The sequence below is a fragment of the Asparagus officinalis genome, chromosome 5 (assembly GCF_001876935.1).
Source record: "Asparagus officinalis chromosome 5, Aspof.V1, whole genome shotgun sequence".
In the NCBI taxonomy this organism is placed as follows: domain Eukaryota; kingdom Viridiplantae; phylum Streptophyta; class Magnoliopsida; order Asparagales; family Asparagaceae; genus Asparagus; species Asparagus officinalis.
Genome location: NC_033798.1, coordinates 97,065,486 through 97,091,932, shown reverse-complemented (window position 1 = coordinate 97,091,932; position 26,447 = coordinate 97,065,486). Strand labels below are relative to the sequence as shown.

Sequence of the window (26,447 nt, the reverse complement as noted above, 5' to 3'; positions counted from 1 at the left end):
ATATAATATACCAATTTAGGTGCGCTTTTACTATTGCAAATACGTGGGCTCTTGTGGTTGAAACCAGGGGCGTCATATTAGAGTCCAAGGCCTCCTAGTTGAGGTTGTTGAAAATTACCGTAACGACACTCTCTGGAAGATCGAGGTGGCTCTGGCAGTGCGCTTTCCTATTGCAAATACGTGGCCCCACGTATCAGTGGGCATAAACTTTGACAGCCGGCAATCACGTCCAAATATAGTTAGGTTTAACTTAAGACTTAATCGAGAAGAAAATTACCCTAATTATGACCGTTACTTAGCTTAATCTTGACGCCGACTTAAACCGGCTTAAATGGATTAGCGGGGCCTTCGTATCTCTCGTCTTCCCCCAAAACCGAAACCCTAAGCGAGCCTCTCCTCTCCCTTTTCTTCTTCCAAATTCTTCCCAAGAAAAAAAAAACTCTAGCTTTTCGGTGCCCCTATCTTCTCAATTCTCGCGGAGATCCAGGGTTTTCTGCCCTAAATCGTTAAAGATTCGACGATCCAAGGCGGAAGAGGAGCCTATCTCAAGCAGAGGGTTTTCTGCCCTAAATCGTCAAAGATTCGACGATCCATGGTGAGAGAGGAGCTGATCTCAAGCGATTTCAAGGTAACGATCTTATTTTTTTTACTATTTATGGGTACATTGGAAATTTCTGCGGCTTACATCCTTGATCGATCAATGCAGGTAAATTCTCCCATCCTCAAGTTCCCATCGCTGGATCCATGGTGGGGAAGTACTTCGAAGAAAATCAAAGTTGGGAAAGGTAACATCTTGACCCTTTAATTGAAGATAACTTTTTTATTTTTGTTCAGTTCTGTTGAAATCATGTTCTGATGTTGATAGCTAGAAACATACTGTCATCAAATTTCTTGAACTTGTCATCTTTAGATGTAAAAACCTTCCTTGGCAATGTATTTAATTAACTCGCTTATTCTTTCTGATGCAAACTTGTTAATTGTTTGTTGGTTTTCTTAGCAAGCGTAATTAGTGCAACTTAAGTAAAATCTTGGATGGTTGTTTTGCTTGAGATTAAAAAACTTTGGTTAGCCATCACATTGTGCTGCTTCTGTGAGCACGTCATTGTGGCCTTATGGGTTATGTATTTTAATTTAATAACCTATTCTTTATGATGCAAAGTTGATAACTGTTTCCAATACCATTTTACGTACTTACATTTTTTTTTTCAAATTTCCAATTTCTTAAACTCTTTCCACTTTCACATATTTTCAATTTGTTCATGCTTTCTAATTTCAAACTATTTTCAAGTTTTCATATTTCGTAGAGAAAGTTTTAATCTTCTAAAGTTTTCAACGATTTAAATGTTATAAAAAGTAGGTTTGATAGATATTTACATTCCAAACTTTCCAATTTCTCAAACTATTTCCATTTTTACATATATTCAAAAAATTTAAACTATCCTATTTTCAAACTTTTTCAAGTTTACTTTAAAAGTTTTCTCAAACTTTGTTTTTTAAATTTCCAAACATCAAATTTCTCAGAACTCTTTTGACATTTGACTATAATTTTCAAACTTTTTAATTTCTTAAACAATTTTCATGTTTTCATGTTTTTTTGAAAAGTCTTAATCTTTTCTAAGTTTTCAATGGGGTTTCAATAATTAAACTAACTTTCCGTATTTTTAAATGCCATTTTTACATATTTACATTTTTGCGAACTTTCCAATTTCTCAAACTCTTTCCATTTTCAAACTTTCAAATTTGTCAAAGTCTTTCCATTTTCACTTTCTTCAAACTTTATGATTCTTCACTTTTTTTTCAAGATTTTACTTTAATTTTTAACTTTCCAATTTCTTCAACTTTTTTCAAGTTTTCATAAATTTATAAGGTTTTTAAATACCTTTTTTTTCACTTTAACATAGTTGACTTGTTTTGCATTTCATTTAGCTTTCAATTGTTCCAATTTCTCATACTTTTCAAACATTCCAAGTTCTTATGATTTAGCTTTAAACTTTCCAAAATTTCAAACTATTTTCAAATTTCGTATTTTATAGAAAAAGAATTAATCTTGAAAAAGTTTTCATCATTTTAAACTATAAAATAGGCTTTCCTGCATTTTCAAATGTCATTTTTAGATATTTATATTTCAAACCTTCCAATTTCTCTAACTCTTTCCACTTTTACATATTTTCAAATTTTTTAACTTTTCTATTTCGCAATTTCTTTTCCATTTTTATATAATTAGATTTTTTGAGCTTTCCATAATTGAAACTTCTTGATTTTTTTATTTTTGAATATTCAAACTTTTTCAAGTTTTCATAACTTTACAAGTTGCCTTAAACTTTTTTTAAAGTTTCCAATCTTCCATTTTCTCAAGCTCCTTTGTCATTTCGCTATAATTTAATTTCCTAACTTCCAATTCGTGAAACACTTTTCATGTTTCATATTTCTTAAAGAAGTCTTAAATCTTTTCCATGTTTTCAATGGTTAAAATAAATAAATTAACCTTTCCATATTTTCAAATACCATTTTACTTATTTACATTTTCTTTCACATTTTATAACTTCTCAAACTATTTTCAAAATTTCACAATATCTTTTGAAAAAGTCTTAATCTTTTTTCACATTTTATAACTTCTCAAACTATTTTCAAAATTTCACAATATCTTTTGAAAAAGTCTTAATCTTTTCTAAGTTTTTAAACATTCCAACTTGTCAAACTTTGTTCATTTTCACATATTTTAACTTTATTCACATTTTTCTGATGTTTAGGCCTTTTTTTTGACGTTTTACTTTTCAATTTCATAATTTTTTAAGTTTTCAAAACTTCATAAGGTTTTCAAATACCTTTTTTCACTTTAACATAAGTCACTTGTTTTGCATTTCACATAGCTTTCAAATGTTCCAATTTCTATACTTGTCAAACGTTCCAGTTCTCAATAGTTCAATTTTGAAACTTTCCAAATTTTCAAATTGTTTTCAATTTTTCTTAGTTTATTGAGAAAAGTTTTAATCTTTTTCAATGGTTTAAATTATAAAACTAGGTTTTCCACGTTTTTAGACGCCCTTTTTAGATATTTGCATTTTAAACTTTCCAATTTCTCAAACTCTTTCCATCTTTACATATTTTAATTTTTTTTAACTTTCCAAAATTCCAATTTCTACAAACTCTGTTGACATTTCGCAATAATTTTCAAACATTCCAATTTCTCAAACACTTCTCATGTTTTACTTTTTTTTTTAAATAAAAGTGTTTAACCTTTTCTATGTTTCCAGTTCCGTATTTTCAAATACTATTTTTTCATATTTACTTTTTTTTGTTCAAATGTTCCAATTTCTCAAACTCTTTCCATTTTTCAAAGTCTCCAATTTGTAAAATCTTTGTATTTTTTTTACATTTTGCTTGCTCTCAAATGTTCCAATTTCTCATACTTTTGAAGCATTCCAATTTCTTATACTTTTTAACTTTCCAAATTTTCAAACCATTTTCAAGTTTTCATATTTTATAGAAAAAGTTTTAATCTTTGATGGGTTTAAACTATGAAAATAGGAGTTTTCACATTTTCAAATTCCATTTTTATGTATTTACATTTTTTTAAACTTTTCAATTTCTAAAACTTTTTGACATTTTAAAATTTTTTAATTTTCAAACTTTTTCAAGTTTCATAACTTTACAAGTTTTAGTCTTTTCTAACTTTTTCTAGTTTTCATATATTTTTTTGAAGTCTTAGTTTTTTCTATTTTTTCAATTGTTTCTTAATGTTTTCTAACTTTTCCATATTTCAAATACCACTTTTACGTACTTACATTTTCAGATGTCATTTTTAGTTATTTTCATTTAAAACTTTTCAAATGTAACTCATCCGTTTAACATATTTTCAATTTTCTCAAACTTTCCAATTTCCCCAAAATTTTCTAATTTTTACATATTACAGTTTTTTCAAACTTTTTCAAGTTTTCATAACTTTACAAGTTGTCTCCATTTTTTTAAGTTTCCTAACTTCAAGTTTCTCAAACTCCTTTGACATTTCACTATAATTTCCAAACTTTCCAATTCTCAAACTTTTTTCTTATTTTCATATTTTTTGAACAAGTTTTAATCTTTTCTAGATTTTCAATGGTTTAAATAAATAAACTAGCTTTTTCATATTCTCAATTACCATTTTACTAATTTACTTTTTTTGGCCAACTTTTTCAACTTCTAAAACTCTCTTCAAGTTTTCTTAATTTTTAAAAAAAGATTTAATCTTTTCTAAGTTTTTAAACTTTCCAATTTGTCAAACTCTTTCCATTTTCACATATTTTTACTTTCTTTAATCTTTCTGATTTGTCAACTTATTTTGACATTTCACTTTAATTTTAAAACATTTTAAATTCTCAAACAAATTCAAAATTTCAAAGTGTTATAAGGTTTTCACATACCATTTGATCATTTAACATAGTTGGCTTGTTTCATATTTCGCTTAGATTTCAAATGTTCTGATTTCTCATACTTTAAATTTTAAAATTTCCTAAATTTCAAGGTGTTTTTTAGTTTTCTTATTTTATAGAAAAAAGCTTTAATCTTGAAAAGTTTTCAACTATTTAAATTGCAATAGTAGGTTTCCCACTTTTTTAAAGGCCCTTTTTCGTTGTTTACATTTTAACTTTCTAATTTTTCAAATAGTTTCCATTTTTACATATTTTCAAAATTTTTAAACTTTTCAATTTCCAAACTTATTTTCATTTAAATATTTTTACATTTTTTTTTCAAACTTTTTAATTTCTCAAACATTTTGACATTTTTAGATTTTTAAATTTCAAACTTTTTCAAGTTTTTCAAACTTTTTTTTTTCAAGTTTCCAAACTTCCAATTTTTACAAACTTTTGAAATTTCACAATAATTTTCAAGCTTTTTATCTTTTCTTAGTTTTCAAAGTTTCAAATAATTAAACTAACTTTTTCGTATTTTAAATTATCATTTTTATACATATTTACTTTTTTTTAACTTTCCAATTTCTCCAACTCTTTCCACTTTTCAAACTTTCCAATTAGTCAAACTCTGTCCATTTTCACATATTTCACTTTCTTCAAGCTTCCTAATTTATTAGGTATTTTTTGACATTTACATTTTAATTTTCCAACTTTTTAATGTCTTCAACTTTTTTAAGTTTTCATAACTCTATAAGGTTGTCAAATATCCTTTTTTTCACTTTAACATAGTTGACTTATTTTGCATTTTGCTTTGCTTTGGAATGTTTCGATTTCTCGTACTTTTTAAGTTTCAAACTTTCCAAAATTTCAAACTGTATTCAAGTTTTCATATTTTATTGAAGAAGTCTTAGTGTTCAAAAGTTTTTTGTGGTTTCAATCTTCAAAAATTTTATTGAAAATGTTTTAATCTTTAAAAGTTTTCGTAACTTAAAAAGTTTTCATAACTTTAAAAGTTTTCTCAAACCTTTTTTTTAGTCTTCCATACTTCCAATCTCTCAAACTCTTCTTAATATTTTCTAAGGTTTCAAAGGTATTTAACTAGTTTTTTCTGTATTTTCAAATACCGTTTTTGTATATATATAGAAAAACTTATGTCAACTTAAGTGGACCATTCACCAAAGTTTTTATCCATTGATGAAAAGTCTCTTCATATGATGCACGTTCATATGATGCACGGATCTCTAGGTATCATCAATGGATATAAACTTTGGTGGATGGTCGACTTAAGTTGACATAAGTTTCTCTCTCTCTCTATATATATATATATCCAATCTTTCTAATTTGTGAAATTCTTTTCTTTGCTAGGGATTGAATTTAATCTTGGAAATATGTAATATTGGTTAAGTAGAAGTTTCTAGAGAGTGAAACTTTTTTTTCGGAATTATTGAATATTTTGGAGTGCCCTAAGTTTTTCATAAGAATTTGTTACGGATGCGTCATGACTCTTCTAGAAGTGTGTAAGAATAGTCATGAAGATTATTATGTATTGAAGAAGAATGTTATGGAAGCACCATGAATACCCCATGATGGAGTGCTTGTATAGTATAAAGGAGTAGTGTGTACAAGAATAAAGTAGTAGAGAAATTAAGTTGAGTGCAACCAAGTTATAGAGAATCTAAGTTGTATTAACCTCTACAACTTCTCTCTTATACACATATTTTTTTTCCATACTACTTTTACTATTCCTTTACAATCGCATCCTCTCTACAAGATACTTAGTCCACCTAAAAGTAGCCTATCCTAAAATTTCTAGCAAAGTGGTATCAGAGCAGTGTTCAATCCATCCACCTTCATATAGAAGCTTGTGTACGAGATGGCGAATTTGATCTAGCCCTAAATCCCAAACCTGATGAAGGTCAACGATGACAATTGGAGTATTCGCATGAGAGTCTTGTTCGCCTCGCAATACTTATTGGAGATTGTAAAGAATGGATATATTGAACCAAAATCAACTAATGTTGAAGTAGCTGTGACAAATGATTAAAAGAGCAAGTTGAAGAAGCACAAGAAGAAAGATAAAAAAGCTACATTCTTCATATATTGAGGAGTAGACGAGGCCAGATTTGAGAAGGTATTCGACGCGCAAAATTTTCTAAACATGCATGGGAGATTTTGAAGACAGCCTAACAAGGTGTCATCAGAGCAAGATAAGTGTGCCTTCAAGCTTTAAGAGCAAAGTTTGAAAACTTAAAAGATAAAAGCCAGAGAGTATCTCGGATTACTTTAATAGACTACAAACAGTTACAAACCAATTAAATAGAAATGGTGAAGCTCTTGATGATGTTAGAATAATGGACATGATAGTAAGAGTGCTAGTCCCCAAGTTTGATTATGTGGTTGCTGTAATTGAAGAATCTAAAGATTTCTCCCAAATATCGATTGAAGAGCTACAACGTACTCTGTAAGCACATGAGTTACGAATGAACGAACGAAACCATGAACATCAAGGGAATGAAGCAAATCGCGAATGATCATTTGTTTGAGGACGTAGATGAACAGGATGAGATGCTTGAGGAAGATGTGGAGAATACTTCCTAGAGTAAAGATTTCAAAATTAGTTCTTTAGCTACAGAAGGTACAATCACTTTAGTTAAAACTCTCCTAAAAGCAAAGGAGAAGAGCTAACTTCATCATGGAAAATCTAGTTGACAGTATCATAACCTATTTGATCAAAGAAGTGAGTATAGAATATGGTGAAGAAAGTTCATGAAGAACTAGAAAAGAAAGATAAGGTACCATAACAAATTAAAACTTTAAAGATAGAAAAGATAACGATAGAAACCGAAGAGTTGAATGGAGAAAAGAAGGAAGCTAAAGAAGATAAAAAAGATAACTATAGGAAGTGAAGAGTTGAATGAAGAAAAGAAGGAAGCTAAAGAAAGTCAAGCGCTTGAGGAAGAGTTTTTGGCTAAATTTGAACATGTTTAGGAGCATAACATTTAGAAGCAAGAAGAAAAAGATCAGAACATGATTATAACAGAAGAAATCGATGTGAAACGTGATGGCAACTTCGAAACCAGTCCTAACTCCTCATGCCTTGCTGGGGAGCTCCATGGCACCAACATACCTATGAATTGTAGAAGAAAAGAAGAGGATCAAGATAACCATCAAGATATATTCAAGGAATGGTTGAAACCCAAAGACGTTGACTTGGAGGTAAAGGCATGCATACTTTTGCTTACTATAAAACAAAATATAAAAGGAGGCATGGTAGAAGAAAATGCTAAAAAGAAAGGTTAATTGAAAAATCGAGAGTCATAAAAAGTTTTATGAAAGAGTTAAGACAACTGGGAAGGATAACGAGGTGGTGCTAAGGAGTCAAATTAAGCCATGTGGCAAAAGAAAATCAACATCTAAGGAGACTTCTAATTACTTTGGTCAGACATCATCTAAAAAGTAATCAACTTTATGCTTCATTCCATTCAACAAGATTTTGAAGAACAAGATGATTGACGATTATCTCCATTAGCCTAAAAATGACTTGCCAACTTCGATGCCTACAAGTTGAAGATATGTTGGGGACTCAGCAAGTTAAGTTTAAGGGGAAGTGTTGGAGATTAAACATAATTTGGGAAATATGTTATTGGTTAAGTAGAAGTTTCTAGGGAGTGAAATCTTTTTGGGAAATATAGAATGTTCCAGAGAAACATAGTTTGTTATAAGAAAATTGTATCTAGAGGAGTCAATAGATGCTTTTAGAGTGTTTTCTAGAAGTGCGTAAGAATAATCATGTAGATTGTTATGTGTAGAAGGAGGATGATGCTTTTAGAGTGTTTTCTAGAAGTGCGTAAGAATAATCATGTAGATTGTTATGTGTAGAAGGAGGAGGTTATGGAAGCACCTCATGGTGTCAATCATGTAGATTGTTATGTGTAGAAGGAGGAGGTTATGGAAGCACCTCATGGTGTCTGTAAATACCCCACGAGGAAGTGCTTGTAAAATATGAAGGAGTAGAGTAATGAAGTTGTATGGGATTGAAGTAGTAGAGAAATTAAGTTGAGTAAAACCAACCTATAGAGAATCAAATTGTAGAAACAACTTCTCTTGGATACAAAAGGGTTTTTCTTTATACTACTTTCACTACTACTACATAATTTTGTCCTCTTTACAAAATACTTAGTCCAACCTATTTTTCTTTATACTACTTTCACTACTACTACATAATTTTGTCCTCTTTACAAAATACTTAGTCCAACCTAATATAGCCTCTTTGAAAATTTCAAACACCAGTCCTCTTTACAAAATACTTAGTCCAACCTAATATAGCCTCTTTGAAAATTTCAAACACCATCTTCACATTTTTAGTTTCTTCAAACTTTATGATTTTTCAACTTTTTTTTGCATCTTACTTTAATTTTCAAAATTTTCCAATTTCTTAAACTTTTATAGTTTTCATAACTTTATAAGGTTTCTTTAACATAATTGACTTGGTTTGCATTTCACTTAGCTTTCAAATATTCAAATTTCTAGTTTTCAATCTTTACAAATTTTCATACTGTTTACAAGTGCATATTTTATAGAAAAAGAATTAATCTTCAAAGGTTTTCATCAGTTTAAACTATAAAAATAGGTTCCCCACATTTTCAAATGACATTTTTAGATATTACATTTCAAGCATTTCAATTTCTTAACTCTTTCTATTTTTACGTACTTCAAAATATTTCAAACTTACAAATATCATAAACTCTTTTTTTAATATATTTACATTAACTTTCCGAATATCTAGAACTTTTTAACATTTTTAGCTTTTTAAAATTTTGAATTTTCAAACTTTTCAAGTCTTCATAACTTTACAAGTTGTCTCAAAACTTTTTTTAAACTTTCATAACTTTCAATTTCTCAAATTTCTTTGACATTTCGGTATAATTTCCAAACTTCCAATTCCTAAAGCACTTTTCATGTTTCATATTTCTTTCAATGTTTTCAATGGTTTAAAATAAATAAACTAGCTATTCTATATTATCTAAATTTCCTAAAACACTTTTTTGTATTTTCAAATACAATTTTCAAATATTATTTCACACGATTTCAATTTCCATTTTATAGATATATTTCCTTTTTTTTTCCATATTTTCAAATTTGTGAGCTTTCTAATTTCCGAACTCTTTACATTTGACCTATTTTCAAATTTTCAAACTTTCGAATTTCCCAAAGTTTTTTTCCATCTTTACATGTATATGCATATTTTTGAAATTTTCAATTTCTGAAAATTTTGGGCAATTTTTAATTTCATTCAAGATTTCATTTAGCTTATATTTCAAAATGTTCCAATTTCTCAATACTTTAATTTTTTAAACATTCTAAAATTTAAACTTTTTGACATTTCACTTTTATTTTCAAGTTTTACAACTTCTCAAACCCTTATCAAAATTTTGTACTTTTTTAAAAATTTCTTAACCTTGCTAAGTTTTCAATCTTTCCAATTTATCAAACTCTTTTCATTTTCACATATTTTTGCTTTCTTCACACTTTCCTTTTCCTTAGATTTTTTTTGACATTTCACTTTAATTTTCGAACTTTTCAATTTCTTAAACTTATTTCAAGTTGTCATAACTCTATAAGGTTCATAAACTTTTTCAAGTATTCATAACTCTATAAGGTTCTTTAATATCTTTTTCTTGACTTTACTATATTTTCAAAATTTGCAAACTTCTCAATTTTGCATACTCTTTTCCATTTTTATATAGTTCCATTTTTTGGACTTTAGTATATCTAAAGCTTTTTGACATTTTCGGCTTTTTGAAAATTTTGCAGCTATCATAACTTCACAAGTTGTCAAGTTGTCTCAAACTTTTTTTTTTGGAGTTTCCAAATTTACAATTTCTCAAACATCGTTGATATTTCGCTATACTTTCCAAACTTCCAATTTCTAAAACATTTGTCATGTTTCATATTTCTTAAAAAAGTCTTAGTCTTTTCTATGTTTTCAATTGTCTAAATTAATAAACGAACTTTTCTATATTTTAAATGCCATTTTACTTGTTTACATTTTTAGATTTCTAATTTATCAAACTATTTTCAAGTTATCGTAATATTTTTTGAAAAAGTCAGAATCTTTTCTAAGTTTTCAAACTTTCCAATATGTCAAACTCTTTCCATTTTTAATAATTTCACTTTCCTATTTCTTAATTAAAAAAAATAGTTTTCAAAACCTTATATGGTTTTCAAATACCTTGTTTTCGCTTTAACATACTTGACTTGTTCTGCTTTTTGCTTAGCTTTCAAATGTTCCAATTTCCCATACTTTTTAGACTATCCAATTTCTCATAATTTAATTTTCACACTTTCCAAATTTTCAAATAGTTTTTAAGTTTTCTTATTTTATATAAAAAAAAATTAATCTTCAAAAGATTTCAACGGTTTAAATTATGTAAGTAGATTTCCGACTTGTTCAAATGACTCTTTTTAGATATTTTCATTTCAAATTTTCCTATATTTCAAACTCTTTCCAATTTTACACATTTTCAAAAATTTTAAACTTTCCAATTTTCCAAACTCTGTTTCATGTTTACATGTATACATTTTTTTCAAACTTTTTTATTTTTGAAACTTTTTGAAATTTTTGAAATTTTAAATTCCATACAAGTTTTAAAATTTTAAATTCCATACAAGTTTTAACAACTTTAAAATTATCTTAACTTTTTTTTTCAAGTTTCTGAACATCCAATTTCTAAAACGCTTTTGACATTTATAATATTTTTCAAACTTTTTTGGCATTTCGCTTAGCTCTCGAATGTTCCAATTTCTTGTACTTTTGGCATGTTCTAATGTCTCATATTGTAATTTTGAAACTTCCCTAATTTTTAAGCTGTTTTCAACTTTTTATATTTTATAGAAAAAGTTTTAATTTTCAAAAGTTTTAGATGGTTTAAATTATAAAAATAGGTTTCTCACGATTTCAAATTCCATTTTAATAGCTATATTTCAATTTTTCATATTTTCAATTTTTCAAACTTTCCAATTTCTCAAATTCTCTACTTTTTACCTAATTTCATTTTTCAAACTTTCAAATTTCCCAGACTCTTATTCGTTTTTATGTATATATGTATTTTGAAACTTTTTTAATTTCAAACCATTTTCAAGTTTTCATTTCTCGTATCTTTCAAAAGTTCCAATTTTTCATACTTCAATTTTTAGATGTTGCAATTTTCAAACTTCTTTGACCTTTCACTTTTATCTTCACAAACCCTGTTCAAGTTTTCATATTTTTTTAAATTTCTTAATCTTTTCTAAGTTTTCAAACTTTTCAATATACCACTTTTTTATTTTCACATATTTTCACTTTGTTCGAACTTTCTTATATTTTATTTTCACATATTTTCAATATATCAAACTCTTTTTTAAATTTCTTATATATTTGTTATATTTTATTTTAATTTTTAAACTTTCCAATTTCTTAAACTTATTTCAAGTTTTCTTGACTACAAGGTTCTTAAATATCTTGTTTTTCACTTCAACATAGATAACTTGTTTTGCATTTCGCTTAGTTTCCAAATGTTCCAATTTCTCTTACTTTCCAGGCGTTTCAATTTCTTATGTTTTAGTTCTCAAACTTTCCTAATTTTCAAACTATTTTCAAGTTTCATATTTTATAGAAAAAGAATTTATCTTAAAATTTTCATCAGTTTAAACTATAAAAATAGGTTTCCATGCAATTTCAGTTATCATTTTTAGATATTTACGTTTCACACCTTTCAATTTCTTTAACTCTTTCCATTTTTACATATTTTCAAAATTTCCAACTTTCCAATTTCGCAAACTCTTTTCCATTTTTATATAAATTACAATTTTCGAGCATTGTAATATCTAAAACTTTTTGACATTTTTAGCTTTTTAAAATTTTGAATTTTTTAAGTATTTTGAGTTTTCGTAACTTTACAAGTTGCCTTAATTTTTTTTTAGTTTCCAAACTTCCAATTTCTCAAACTCCTTTAGCATTTCGCTATAATTTCTGAACTTCCAATTGTTGAAACACTTTTCATGTTTCATATTTCTTAAGAAACTCTTAATTTTTTCAATGTTTTGAATAGTTGAAATAAATAAACTAACTTTTTTTTTGCATTTTCAAATACAAGTTTACTTATTTTCATTTTCTTTTAGATTTTTAACTTGTCAAACTATTTTAAAGTTTTCATGATTTTTTTTTTGAAAACCTCTTAATCTTTTCTAAAATTTTGAACTTTCCAATTTATCAAACTCTTTCCATTTTTGCATATTTTCACTTTAAATTTTAAAAATAGGTTTCTCGCAAGTTTGAATTCCTTTTTAAGATATTTTCTTTTTTTTTCATATTTTTAGTTTTTTCAAACTTTCCAATTTATCAAACTCTCTACCTTCTAACTATTTTTAATTTTTTTTCAAACTTTTAAATTTCCCGAACTCTTTTCTCTTTATACGTATGTACATATTTTGAAACTTTTTGACATTTTTTAATTTCAAACTATCAACTTTTCATTTCGCTTAGCTTTCAAGCGTTCCCATTTTTCATACTTTAATTTTTAAACGTTCCAAAATTTTAAACTTTTTTGATATTTCACTTCTATTTTCAAGCTTTCACTTTCAAAAACCTTTTTCAAGTTTTCATAATATCTTTAAAATTTCTTATAATCTTTTCTATGTTTTTCAAATATTCTAAGTTATCAAACTCTTTTCATTTCTACATATTTTCACTCTCTTTGAACTTTTTGTTTTCTTATATATTTTTGGCATTCTACTTTAGTTTTCAGACTTTCCAATTTCTTAAAATTTTTTCAATTTTTTGTTACTCTTAAGGTTCTTAATTATAACTTTTTTTTTCACTTTAACGTAGTTAACTTGTTTTGCATTTTGCTTAGCAAACGTTCCAATCTTTTATGCTTTAGTTTTCAAACTTTCCAAAATTTTAAATAGTTTTCAAGTTTCATATTTTATAGAAAAAGGATTAATCTTCAAAAGTTTTCATCCGTTTAAGCTATAAAATTAGATTCGTATGCATTTTTAAATGCCATTTTTAGATATTTACATTTCAAACCTTTCAATTTTTCAAACTCTTTTACCTTTTTACATATTTTTAAAATTTTCAAACTCTTTTGCATTTTTATTTAATTACATTTTTTAAACTTCCCAATATCAAAAACTTTTTGACGTTTACAACGTTTTAAGTTTTTTAATTTTCAAACTTTTCAAGTTTTCATAACTTTGCAAGATTTTTATAAACTTTTTTTTTTAAGTTTCCAAACATCCAAGTTCTAAAACTCATTTGACATTTCATTATTCTTTCCAACTTCCAATCCCTTAAACACTTTTCATGTTTCATATTTCTTAAAAATTTGACATTTCATTATTCTTTCCAACTTCCAATCCCTTAAACACTTTTCATGTTTCATATTTCTTAAAAATAGTCTTAATCTTTTCTGTGTTTTCAATCCAATCCCTTAAACACTTTTCATGTTTCATATTTCTTAAAAATAGTCTTAATCTTTTCTGTGTTTTCAATTATCATTTTGCTTATTTACATTTTCTTTCAAATTTTCTAACTTCTCAAACTATTTTCAAGTTTTTGTAATATTTTGAAAATGTCTTAATATTTTCTATGCTTTGAAACTTTTCCAATTTGTCAAACTCTTTCCATTTTCACATATTTTCACATTCTTCAAACTTTCTAATTTCTCGTCTTCTTTCAACATGTACTTTCCAATTTCTTATTATATTTTCCGTTTTCAAAATTTATAAGATTTTCAAATACCTTTTTTTTACTTTAGCATAGTTGACTTGTTTCGCATTTCACTTAGCTTTTAAATGTTCCAATTTCCCATACTTTTCAAACATTCCAATTTTTCATAGTTTAACTTTATAACTTCCCTAATTTCAAATTGTTTTTATGTTTTCTTATTTTGTAGTAAAAAATTTTAATCTTTAAAAGATTTCAATGGTTTAAATTATACAAGTACATTTCCCAATTTTTCAAAGGCTATTTTAAATATTTACATTTTAAACTTTCCAATTTCTGAAACTCTTTCCATTTTACATATTTTCAAATATTTTAAACATTTCCTTTTCCCAAGTGCTCTTGCATTTTTACATTTTTTCAAACATTTCAAACATTTTAATTTTTGAAAACTTTTTGATATTTTAAACTTTTTAAATTTCAAACTTTTGCAAGTTTTCACAACTTTACTTTTCTCTAACTTCTTTTCAAGTTCCTAAACTTCCAATTTTTTCAAACTCTTTTGACATTTCCCAAAAATTTTCAAACTTTTACATTTCTCAACGTTTTTTCATGTTTTCTTACTTTTTATATATGTCCTAATATTTTCTATGTTTTCAATCAAATTTACTTTTTCGTATTTTAAATATTTTTTTACATATATATATATACATATTTATATATATATTTTTTAAAATTCTAGTTTCTAGCCTTTTCATTTTGCAAATCCAATTTGTTAAACTCTTTCCATTTTCACATATTTTCACTTCAAACTTTCTGATTTCACAACTACTTTCATAAGTCTATAAGTCTGTCAAATATCTGTTTTTTCTCTTTAACATAGTTGACTTTTTTTTGCATTTCGCTTAGCCCTCAAAGCTTTCAAATTCACATACTTTTGAAATATTCTAGTTTCACATACTTTGATTTTCAAAATTTCTAAAATTTTGAGTCGTTTTCTAGTTTATATATTTTTAAGAAAAAGTTTTAAATCTTCAAAAGTTTTTGACGCTTTAAATTGTAAAAATAGGTTTCTCATGATTTCAAATTCTATTTTTAGATATTTTTATTTTTTTCAATTTTTTCAAACTTTCCAATTTAGAAAACTCTCTACATTTTGTCGATTTTCAATTTTTTCAAACTTTTGAATTTCCCAAACACTTCCATTTTTACGTGTATACATATTTTGAAACTTTCCAGTTTCTGAAACTTGACATTTTTAAATTTCAAACCATTTTCAAGCTTTCATTTCGCTTAGCTTGCAAATGCTTCCAATTTTCATACTTTAATTTTTAAATGTTCTAAATTTACTTTAATTTTTAATCATTCTAAAATTTCATACTTTTTTGTCGTTTCACTTTTATATTCAAGCTTTCACTTTGTCAAACCCTTCTCATGTTTTCGTAATATCTTTAAAATTTCTTAATCTTTTCTAAGTTTTCAAACTTTACAATTTATGAAACTCTTTTCATATTTCACATATTTTCGCTCTGTTCAAAGTTTTCGTAATATCTTTAATTTTTAAACTTTCCAATTTCTTAAATTTCTTTAGTTTTCATAACCAATAAGGTTTTTAAATATATTTTTTTAACCACTTTAACATCTAATTTATTTAGCATTTAGCTTAGCTTTTAAATGTTCCAATTTATCTAATTTTTGGAACATTCCAATTTCTTACGCTTTAGCTCTCAAACTTTATGAAGTTTCAAATTGTTTTCAAGTTTCATGTTTTATAGAAAAAGAATTTATCTTGAAAACTTTTCATCGATTTAAACAATAAAAACGGGTTTCCATACATTTTTTAAATGTCATTTTTAGATATTTATGTTTCAAACCTTTTAATTTCTCTAATTTTTACCTTTTTACATATTTTCAAAATTTTCAAACTTCCCATTTTCAAAAGTCCTTTACATTTTTATATAATTACATTTTTTTTTCAAAATTTCCAATATCTATAGCCTTTTGACATTTTCAACTTTATAATTTTTGAATTTTCAAACTTTTGCAAGTGTTCTTAAATTTTTGCATGTTGTCTCAAAACTTTTATTTAAAAGTTTTGAAGCATCCATTTTTTCAAACGCCTTTAACATTTCCTTATACTTTCCAAACTTCCAATTCCTTAATTACTTTTCATGTTTCATATTTCTTCAAAAAAGTCTTAATTTGTTGTGTATTTTCAAATACCATTTTATTTAGTTATATTTTCTTTCTGATTTTCTAACTTCTCATAATATTTTGGAAAAAGTCTTAAACTTTTCTAAGTTTTCAAACATTCCAATTTGTCAAACTCTTTCCATTTTCACATATTTTCACTTTGTTCAAACTTTCTGATTTCTCAACTTTTTTCGACATTTCACTTTTTAATTTCTCAAGTTTCTTTAAAGTTCTCAAATTTTTATGAGGTTTTCAAATACCTTTTTCTTTCACATGAACATAGTAGTCTTATTTCGCATTTTCACTTAGCTCTCAAAGGTTCCAATTTCCCACACTTTTTAAACTTTCCCATTTCTCATGGTTTAATTTTCGAACTTTCCAAAATTTCAAATTGTTTTCAGGCTTTTATTATTTTATAGAAAAAAGTTTTAATATTCAAATGATTTCAACAGTTGAAATTATACAAGTAGGTCTTTTATTATTTTATAGAAAAAAGTTTTAATATTCAAATGATTTCAACAGTTGAAATTATACAAGTAGGTTTCCCACTTTTTCATAGGCTATTTTAGATATTTACATTTCAAACTTTTCAATTTCTCAAACTCTTCCTATTTTTACATATTTTCAAATATTTTAAACATCCATTTTTCCAAACTCTTTTCTGTTTTTTATTACATATTTACATTTTTTTCAAACTTTTTAATTTTTGAAGCCTTTTGACATTTTAAAATTTTTACATTTCAAGATTTTTCAAGTTTTCACAACTTTAAATGTTTTCTCTAACTTCTTTCCAAAGTTTCTCAAACCCTTTTTAAGTTTTCGTAATATCTTTAAAATTACTTAGTCTTTTCTAAGCTTTCGAACTTTCCAATTTGTCAAATTCTTTTCATTTTCACATGTTTTCACTTTCTTCATTGGCATTCTACTTTAATTTTCCAACTTTCCAATTTCTTGAACTTTTTTCTAGTTTTCATAATTCTATAAGGCTCCTCAATATCTTCTTTTCCCCACTTTAACATAGTTAACTTGTTTTGCATTTAGCTTACCTTTCAAACATTCCAATTTCGCATACTTTTCAAACGTTCCTATTTCTTTTGCTTTAGTTTTCAAACTTTCCAAAATTTCAAATTGTTTTTAAGTTTCATGTTTTATAGAAAATGAAGTAATCTTGAAAAGTTTTCATTGGTTTAAACTATAAAACTTCTTTTCAACTTTCTAAACGTCCAATTTCACAAACTCTTTTGACATTTCACAATAATTTTCAAACTTTTTCAATTTTTTCTCCAACTTCTTGCGATAGAGGCTTTGTTGTTGTTGTTGCTGCTGCTGTTGTATTTCGTTCACTTTTATGTGGTTGACTTGTTAAACATTTCACTTAGCTTTTAAATGTTCCACTTTCTCATACAAACGTTCTAATTTCTCATACTTTTCAAATGTTCTGATGTATCATACTTTAATTTTTATAATTTTTAAAGTTTTTCACTTTTTTGACATATCATTTTAATTTTTTAAACTTTCCAATTTCTTAAACGTTTTTCAAGTTTTCATAAGGTTATAAGGTTTGCAAATATTTTTTTCTTTTTTTACTTTAACATAGTTGACTTGTTTTACATTTCTCTTAGTTTTCAAGTGTTCTGATTTCTTATACTTTCCGAATGTTCTAATTTCTCATAGTTTAACTTTTAAATTTTTCGATCTGTTAGACTTTTCTATCTTTTCTCTTTAATTTTCAAACTTAGTTGACTTGTTTTACATGTTGCCAAGCTCTCAAAGGTTCCAATTTCTTATACTTTTCAAACATTCCAATTTCACATACTTTAATTTTCAAAATTTTCAAATTTTTTTGACATTTCACTTTAATTTTAATGCTTTACAATTCCAAAATTTCAAACTTTTTTGACATTTCACTTTAATTTTAATGCTTTACAATTCCAAAATTTCAAACTTTTTTGACATTTCACTTAAATTTTAAAGCTTTACAAATTCTCAAGATCTTTTTCACATTTCTGTAATTTTTTAAAAATTCTTAATCTTTTATCCATATTCAAACATTCCAATTTGTCGAACTCTTTCCATTTTTACATAGTTTTACTTTCTTCAAACTTTCTGATTTCTCAACTTTTTCAAACTTACCACATTTTTAAACTTTTTATAAATTTTCAAAACTTAAAAAGGTTTTCAAATACCTTTTTTTCTCTTTAATATAGTTGACTCGTTATGCATTTCGCGTAGCTTTCAAATGTTTCAGACGTTCAAATTTATCATACTTTAATTTTCAAACTTTGCGAACTTTAAAATTATTTTCTAGTTTTCATATTTTAGAGAAATAGTGTTAATCTTCATAAGGTTTTAACGGTTTAAATAATCAAAACAGGTTCCCCACATTGTCAATAACCATTTTTAGATTTACATTGCAAACTTTCCAATTTCTCAACTATCGTGTCTTCAAACTTTTCTCAATAACCATTTTTAGATTTACATTGCAAACTTTCCAATTTCTCAACTATCGTGTCTTCAAACTTTTCAATTTCGCAGACATTTTTCCCTTTTTACATATTTTCAACATTTTTATATTTTTAATTTTTAATTGTTCAAATCTTTTTCTGAATTTCATAACTTTAAATGTTTTCTCAAAACGTTTTTTTTATGTTTCCAAACTTCGATATACTCAAATTCTTTTTACATTTCTGTAAAATTTTTGAACTTTCTAGTTTCTGGTGCTTTCATATTTTTAAAAAAAGTCTTAGTCTTTTCTAAGTTTTCAATAGTTTTAACTAATTAAACGAATTTTTCCATTTTTTCATATACCATTTTTACATATTTATATTTTTTCCAAACTTTACAATATCTCCAACTCTTTCCATTTTCACATATTTTCTTTTTCTTCATTCTTTCTAATTTCTCAAGCTTTTTCGACATTTCACTTTAATTTTCAAATTTTTTCAATTTCTTACACCTTTTTTAGATTTTCATGACTTTGTAAGGTTTTCAAATATCTTTTTTTCACTTTAACATAGTCGGCTTGTTTTACAATTCGTTTAGCTTTCAAACATTCCAATTTCGTACACTTTAATTCTCTAACTTTCCACATTTCCAAGTTTTCAATTTCTTAAACCATTTTAAAGTTTTCATAACTATTTAAGTTTTTCAAGTATCTTTTTTTTCACTTTAATATTGTTGACTTGTTTTATATTTCGCTTGGAGCATGCAAATGTTCCAATTTATTAGACGTTTCAAAATCTCGAATTTCTCACACTTTAATTTTCAAAACTTTTTGAATTTTCAAACTTTTGTTGAGATTTCAGAGCTTTTGTTAGATCTATGGAATTGCATCACCATGCCCTTTCTCCGGGGCAAAGAAAGGGTGAACTGACTTGGAATAAATGAAAGATGTGAAGTTAAGCTTGGATCGGGTTAGAAGGAATGATACTCAAGTGAAAAGTGCGGCTTCGGGTCACACTTTTTCATGAACGGTTCTTCTATTTCGCAGGATTGGGCTAAAGTAAGGGATAAAAAAATCGGGTCACACTTTTTCATGAACGGTTCTTCTATTTCGCAGGATTGGGCTAAAGTAAGGGATAAAAAAAACAACCGTACAAGCACTGTAATTTCAAGCTTTACAACTTCTCAAACTCAAGTTTTTGTTCTTTTTTGAACTTTTTAAAGGTTTTCATAACTTTTTAAGTTTTTTAATCATGCTTATTTAAAAAAAATTCTTAATCTTTTCTAAGTTTTCGTACTTTCCAAGTTGTAAAACATTGTCCATTTCACATATTTTCACTTTCTTTATACTTTTTGATTTCTCAACTTTTTAAAGCTTTCCTGTTTTTAAAGAATTTTTTCACTTTAATGTTTTCAAAATTTGAGACTTAAAACATTTTACTATACTATCAATTATTTTAATTTCCAATGGTTATTGCCATAGCTCTTAAAACTTCGCATTAGTTTTCAAATGATTTCAAACTTTACAATTTCTTAAAGTTTTCAAGTTTCATAGTTCAAGTTTTTCAGAATTTTCAAGTTTTCAAGCTCAATAGCTTTCAAATATATTTCACTTTATTATTTTGCTTAGTTTTCGTACTCTAAAAGTATTAATCTTAAAATCTTCTTAATTATTTTATGTTTTAAAATAACTTTTACATAACTGCAATCACCATTTTTACATGTTTTTATTTTCATTTTATTAGCCTTGGATTCTATAGATATTTATTTTTGAAGACATTTTACTATAATTTTGTACTTTTAACCTTTTAAGAAAAATTTCCAAACAATTCGCCTTAATGATGCTTTTGCTTTGTTGACATTTTACGATGTTTTTTACAATTTTCCCTATTGTCACACCCCGGAAGTGTGAGCCTATTGGTACAATGCTAAGTTGCACCGATATGGGTGTAGGTACGGGTGCGGGTATGAGAACAAATTTGTGAAAGGTGTGGTACGGGAACATGACTGAAACTCATAGGATATAATCATAGTCCTGAGCTATGTAAACGACCCTTTTACATTGCAGTTCTTGAGGCTGAAACGAACTCAAGTTTTATCTAACAAGTTACAAAAATGGATGTGAAGTGTATGATATATATCCAAAAAGTTTATGACGAGCGTCTTAAATTAAACATGCGTTGTATAATTGAGTGGTGTGAATAAATATGTGCATATATTTAAGGAGTGTACACGAAGTGTTGAGTACAGGTGCGGGTACGACACGTCCCGTACGGGTACTGGTCCAGCTCCATTTTAGCAATACCCAGGTAACTTAGGCGCGATATAAGCTGTGGATCCCACTGAGTCAACACATGGTTCGGCTTAATCCACTACTAAAATTGACTAGTTATGTTGCACTTAATCCATTGTCGTTCAAATTTTCACGGCATGATACATCCTAGTATCACCACCATGCAGAGTGGACTCTAGAGATTGCTCCTATGGGCGGCTCTAGATGTGGCTTTAACCATACTTACGATGTAGCACTTAACCCGACATAGCACTTAGCTCCACACTTTCAACTAGCTAACTGTTTTGATACTGTTTGTCAAGCAATGGGCTTGCGAGCTAGTTAGCGCGATGTAAGTCGTGGCGCATACTAATGCAAAATATAGTTTGGCTCAATCCACTTCCAAAATTGGCTAGTTAATGTTGCACTTATAAACCATTCATTCTCTCAATCAATATCCGATGCGGGACTAAGTTTTGTAGTATAACATATATATTTGAATGTTTGATCCCTAATTGGTAATTTACTATGGTTTTTAAAATGTTAATAACAAATGGGGTTCTATATGTTACATTTCACTTTAATTTTTCAAACTGTTTGGTTTCTTAATCTTTTCAAATTTTCATAACTCAAGCTTTTCAGACTCTTTCACGATTTTAAAGCTTTCTAGTTTTCAAAGATCTTTTTTTTTTCATTTCAAGTTTTCAGACCTTAATGACATTTTACTATATATTTGATTGTTTTAATCTCAAATGTTTCAATTACAGTAGTTTATAAAATTTGGCTTTTATTTTCAAATAAATTTCAATCCTTTCCAGTTTTCAACACTCAAGTTTGTTAGAGCTTTCAGGTTTTTTCAAGCTTTCAAGTTTTCAACTCTATTTTTCACTTTTAACAGTGTTTTGCTTAGTTCACATATTCTGAAAGTCTTAATCTTGAAATTTTTTGAACGATGTTAAGTTTTGAAATAACTTGTACATAACTTCAAACTTCATTTTCACATGTTTTCATTTTTTGAACGATGTTAAGTTTTGAAATAACTTGTACATAACTTCAAACTTCATTTTCACATGTTTTCATTACATTTTATTAGCCTTGGATTCCATAAATATTTATTTTGGGTGTCATTTTACTATATTTTGGTACTTTTTCAAATCTTTTGAAAAATAATTTTGAACAATTCGCCATAGTGAGATTTTAGCCTTAGTGGCGTTTTACTGTATTACTTGCAAGTAAAATGCTATTTATTTCAATGTTTTCTTCTCAAATTGGGAATTTGCGTTTTACTGTATTACTTGCAAGTAAAATGCTATTTATTTCAATGTTTTCTTCTCAAATTGGGAATTTACTATGGTTTTCAAAATTTTAATATCAAATGGTTTTATAATTTACATATTACTTCAATTTAAAAAAATTCAAACTTTCTAATTTCTTAACCTTTTCAACATTTCATAACTTGATTTTTCAGACTTATAAAGTTCCATTACACTTTTAAGTTTTTCAAACCTTAATGACATTTTACCATATTTTCGATTATTTTAATCTCAAATGGTTGTTTTACCATAGTTTTTAAATTTTGCTTTTAATTCAAGTTAACTTGATTTTTCAGGGTTTCAAGCTTTCACCTTTCAAATCTATTTTTCTCTTTAAAATATTTTTTTAGTCCCATATTCTAAAGTCTTAATCTTGAAGATTTAAAACGAGTTTTACATTTTGAAATAAATTTTACGTGATTTTGAACACCATTTTCACATGTTTTTATTTTATTTAATTATCCTTGGATTCTACTATATTAATGTTTATTTTGGAAAAGTTTTTACTATATTTATGTAATTTTCAACCCTTTTAAGAAGTTTTTTCAAACAATTTGCGTTAATGACGTTATTAATTTAGGTTACATTTTGCTATATATTTGAATATTTTCATCTCAAATCTATATTAACTTACGTTTCACTTCCAATTTCAAACTTCCCAATTTCTTTATCTTTTCAAAATTTCAGAACTCAAGTTTATCAAACTATTTCACGGTTTTAAAGCTTTTAAGTTCTCAAAGATCTTTTTTCGCTTTCAAGTTTTCTAACCTTAATGACATTTCCTATAATTTTAGATTATTTTAATCTCAAATTCTTCATTTACCATAGTTTTTAAATTTCGCTTTAATTTTCTAATGATTTTCAAACTTTTCAATTTCTCTAACTTTTCAAAGTTTTTATAACTCTAGTTTCTTTGAGTTTTCAGCTTTTCATGCTTTCAAGTTTTCAAGTCTATTTTTCACTTTAACAGTATTATGCTTTGTTCTCAACTTCTCATATTCTAAAAGTCTTAATAATCTTTTAAAGTTCTAAATAGTTTTAAGTTTTAAATATATTTACATGTATTCAAACACCATTTCACATATCTTTATTTTGATTTTATTAGCCTTGGATTTTATAAATATTAGTTTTGGAAGATTTTTTTACTGTAATTTTGTACTTTTCAACCCTTTAAAGAAAAATTCAAACGATTCGCCTTACCTCAGTGATATTTTATGATATTTTTTTACAGTTTACTATATATGTAAACATTTTCATTTCAATTCGGTAAGTTACTATATTTTTTAACATTTTAATATCAAATGGTTCTATAAATTACATTTCACTTTAATTTTTAATTTCAAACTTTCCCATTTCTTAATCTTTTAAAAAATTTATAACTCAAGTTTTTCACACGTTTTCATGTTTGTAAAGCTTTCAAGTATTCAAAGATCTTTTTTTCTTCATTTTCAAATTTTCAAATATTCATTACATTTTACTATATTTTCGATTTTCTAAATCTCAAATGGTTCCTTTACCATGATTTTTAAAATTTTTCTTTAATATTCAAATGATTTTCAAACTTCCCAATTTCTAAAACTTCTCAAGTTTTTATAACTCGAGTTTTTCAAACATGTCGTATTGAGACATTTATGCTTTGGAAATGCTGTAATTTGATTTTGTTTTGTTTATTTCTACTTAGTTGCTTCTTATGCTCTGGGCTTTGTTCATGTGAACTTAGTGCCATGACTGTACTTACTTTTCAAATATATTTTTCATTTTGACACTATTTTATCATATTCCGAAAGTCTTAATCTTGAGAACTTTTCAATGGTTTGAAGTATTAAAGTAAGTTCTACATAATTTCAAACATCATTTTAACATGTTTTCATTTTTTTATTTTATGACCCTTGTGTTCGACAAATATTTATTTTGGAAAGGTAATATTACCATCCATCTTTTGTATTTTGACTGATTACCTTTCCATATATGAAATACTTATGCCGGGAGAATTTTAATCTCATTTCAAAATAGTTCCGGGTTATTCCCAGGACAATTGTAATCTTGTTTCAATATTATTATCCATTTCCTTTGCACCTATTGGCAGTGTATATTGACTGATTATTTTTCCAATATAAGGTTCATATGAGATATTTCTTCTGTTTCACCAGCCATCTCTTTAGGCTTGTTGAGATCAGTTTTAATCTTGGTTACATATTACCATCCATCTTTTGTATATTGACTGATTACCTTTTTTAAATATGAGGTACTTATTCAGTATCACCAGCTATCTCTTTATGTTTGTTGAGATCGTATATTATCAACCAATATCTTGAACTGAGAAGCTTGGTACAAATTCTTAACTGTGTAAAATGTTTTGGGCTATTTGCAGGACAATTTTAATCTTTGATTCAATATTACCATCAATCTCCTTTGCACCTATTTGCTGTGTATATTAACTGATTATATTTCTGATTTTCATTGATGACCTTCCGTGAATTTGATGCGTTCATATAAGATGTTTATTCTGTCTCACCGGCTATCTCTTTAGGCTTGTTGAGATCAATTTTAATCTTCATTCAAAATTACCATCCATCTCTTTGTCTATGGACTGGTTACTCTCGCAAATTTATCGCTCATGACCTTTCCAATTTTGGTTCAACTTAGACGCTTTATTAATTTGCATGCAGCTATGCAGATATTTATCTGTGTCACCACAGTCTTTTAGGCTTGTTGAGATTGTGTTCCCATTATCGACGCAATAATTTGAACATCTAACAGAAAAAGTATGTTCCGTACGTATCATTTCTTAACGAAACGCTGGTTTGTTTGAGGCTTCATTAAATCTCTATCTCGAAAAATAGATGACCTGCATTTTTATGTAGCTCTAAATATGTAACAATTTCCTTCTATAGGCCTACTGTGGAAAGTGTATTGGTTACTTAGTAATAGTTATCAAGAAAGCTTGATACAAGTGACTTTTCATACTATAGTCCTATGACATCTTGTCTAACACCTTTGCTTATAAAATTTTGCCATATGCAGATTCTTTTTATATTGGCCAATCCTATTCTCATGGGCCTGACTGGAGAAGTGTATTGTTAGCTGTTACTTAATATAAGAAAGCTTGATACAAGTGACTTTTCGCAATCCCCGTCCTATGACATCTGTAATGGCATCCTTTGGCTTATAAAATTTTGATTAGATATATTTAACCTTCTGGTAGAATTTCATCTTTTTCTGCACAAGATTTTTTTCTCGAAAAGAAAAGAAGGTCCTTTAACCATTTCAGAATGTAAATTACATCTGATTTTCCCTTTAAATGTTCAAATTTGTAATTTCCAGTCATTTACTCATTTATTCATTTATGATCGATATAAAATTTTTTAAATCCCCAAGTTCTTGAATTTGAAATTATTTAATTGTTTTTAATACTCTTTTGATCTTTGGTATTTCTTTTTCTACTACCTGTTATTTTCAGCAACCATATCGAACTTATAAAATAGTTTGTGTTACCATTATCAAATAGTTTCAAGTTTTTTAGGAAATAGTATCAATGATCCTGACTTGTTTTGTGAATTTTGAAATTTAATCTGAGGTTTGCATATGTTTTATTTACTTTCAAATGAATGTAATATTTTTGACAAATTTTGAATTGTTAAACTGGTTGGTGTATTGTCTTAGTTTTAACTTAACACTCTTTTTCCATACACACACGCACATACGTAACTCAAAATTTGAAACTATAAATACCTGGTTTGTTTCATTTTTTATTTTTTTTCTAGTAATAAATATACACTACACTTTGTAAAAGGTTTCTAATTTTTTTGAATCAAAGTACCCTTATGGTTTTTTGAATCAAAATACCCATATAGTTTTCTCAATTTTTCAAAATAGTAAAATCTTTATGAGAATTTTAAAACTCTATATTAGTTGGTGTATCATTTTGTTTTAAGGTTCCTCGTAGGCCTTTTATGTTATTGCTTCAAGCACTACCTTAACGTTTTCGAAGTTCCAAAAAAATTCTGTGAAAGAACAGTCATCTCTTAAATTTTCAATTGAAGTCTTGTCTTTTTAATTTTTTAAAGTAATTTTTTTCATTTATTAATTTTTTGACAAATCTTGTTCCTTTTAATTATGGAGTTCGTTTT

At 26.8% G+C, this 26,447-nt stretch overlaps 1 long non-coding RNA gene across 3 annotated transcripts in view; it reads left to right on the top strand.

Moving 5' to 3' along the window:
• LOC109840297 overlaps positions 343 to 26,447 on the top strand; it is a 38,343-nt gene continuing 12,238 nt past the window's right edge. For 2 of the 3 annotated variants that reach the window (XR_002246855.1, XR_002246854.1), the window contains exons 1-2: positions 346 to 628; positions 707 to 785. This is a non-coding gene — a long non-coding RNA (uncharacterized LOC109840297). Of the gene's footprint in view, positions 629 to 706; positions 786 to 26,447 lie in introns of all 3 variants that reach the window. The other variant, XR_002246856.1, reaches the window with a different exon arrangement.